The sequence below is a fragment of the Dendropsophus ebraccatus genome, chromosome 1, assembly GCF_027789765.1.
Source record: "Dendropsophus ebraccatus isolate aDenEbr1 chromosome 1, aDenEbr1.pat, whole genome shotgun sequence".
Classification (NCBI taxonomy): domain Eukaryota; kingdom Metazoa; phylum Chordata; class Amphibia; order Anura; family Hylidae; genus Dendropsophus; species Dendropsophus ebraccatus.
Window position 1 is genome coordinate 94,110,714 of NC_091454.1, and position 2,014 is coordinate 94,112,727.

Consider the following 2,014-nt stretch of genomic DNA (forward strand, 5'->3'; position numbering starts at 1 on the left):
TACTCACACAAACTCAGCCTGGATGCTGTCTCCCGCTCTCTGACCAAAGATAATGACATGCCAAAAGAACAGTCCACCTTCAATCCTGAAAGGGATTGACTTCATTCTCGAAAATTTCGAGTTCAACAGCCAGATGTACCAGCAGACGAAAGGGATCACAATGGGGACAAACTTTGCACCCAGTTTTGCTAATATCTTTATGGGCCTATTCGCACTACTTAGCATCTACCCACATCTCCTCTCCTCGAAATGCATCACTTACCACTGGTATATAGATGATGTCATATGGGATGGAAATCATGAAGACTTGGAGGATTTTATCACGTCCCTCAATAATAACACCTGGGGACTTTAGTTCCCCCATAACATATTCCCAAATCACGACAAATGTTTAGTCCTCATTGTCTCTGACACCCCAGACAGAAACATAAAAACCAAAACTTACTTTAAGTCTGTGGACAGCAATAGCTATATCCACTATCAGAGTGCCCATTTCAAAAAATGGCTCACAAATATTCTGTTCGGACAATATAGAAGAAAAAGAAGAAACTATGAATGATCAAGAATCCTAAACTTAGAGCAAAATACCGTCCCAACATTTTAAAGCCAAAAAATAACCTTCCTCCCTTCCTACCCTAACTCAAATACAATGTCTTCAACCCACAGCTAGGACACCTGACACCCAAGACCTGGGACTCAGTTTTATCACCACCTTCACTGCCGACAAAAAAAGCATCCGTTCCGTCATAAACTTTGACGTTGTATCTTTAGAATATCATTCTCAAAGATAATCACTTGAAAACCCGTTAAGGTTACAGAATAACTTGGCTGATAATCCAGAGTGCTACAGTGGTGGAGCCTTCCTCCTCTATAATTGGTCCAGCTACCACACATCCCTGTACCTGACTGGAACACTTGGTCATGTGACCTCCATCACTGACATTAGCGACCCCATCGTACACCCAGACAATCACAGCAGTTTGGCCGCATCAAAAAGCTTCATATAGATCCGTACCCGAATCACCCTTCTGTGTATCTCACTACAAGCACTGTAAATCTTATGACTTTTGGCATCGAGAACTCTACCACTTGTATAATGTTATACCTCTCTATATATACATGATGTATTTGTGCTGCATCTGTTTACCTTCTGCTATAGACATTACATTACTTAAGCCCTGCACCTCGAGGGGCTGGGTTGGCACCCTTTACATATTTAAATACCCCTTATACCACATCGATCTGATAAAGGGACGTTAAGCCCATATTATAGAATTTTTTTAGTGTTTTAATACACAATAAACGTGCATATCCTCCTTTTCTCTACATCTTTGCAGGAAAGGTATGTCTGCCTGTCCCCCCTTGAACATCAGCTTATTTTGGTATATGTTGGGTGGTCATTTTTGGTGCATCCACAAAAAGCACTGCATGGCATATATGCTCAAATAATCCACACAACACAATTTACTATTTGCTACTTAATAATGGTATATATTTAATGCACCATATTTATAATGACGTTTAAACTCTTTTTTTGTGCCTTGCTAAACAAAGAGGATGTCTTTGAGTCATGGTGTGAAATGTGAATGCATATAATTTTGTGTAAATTGGTGTAAAGACAGCAGTGTCTAAAAACTGTATCATACAGTATAAGCCATAGTGATACATTTAGCACCTATTATTGCTGCTTTTTCTAAGTTTACTGCTGTACTATAATACTTCCCAAATGTGAACAGAACCTAATATTACCTCCCAGCTGTCGTGTGGAATGTAAAATACTAGTATCTTCTTGCGCACCCTTCTATAACTAGTAGTATTTTTTTTTTTTGTGCCTTGAACCTGGAAGCACTGATATGCCAGGTCAATGTCTAGAGAGGACAGACCAAGCACATTTTCCATCTCCCTGTTCTAAAAATCCATTTAATATATGGTCCCCAGATACTAGACGTATCAAATATTACACTCATAAGATCAGATGCTACACTTGATCTTAGCCAAAAGGCCTAGAAGCGAT

The 2,014-nt window shown here is 39.5% G+C and overlaps 1 non-coding gene across 1 annotated transcript; it reads right to left on the reverse strand.

The window, feature by feature from the left end:
* Positions 1–1,823: 1,823 nt before the first annotated feature.
* LOC138781874 (U2 spliceosomal RNA) lies at positions 1,824–2,014 on the reverse strand. Its single transcript, XR_011361586.1, has one exon. It is a non-coding gene; the product is annotated as a U2 spliceosomal RNA (small nuclear RNA).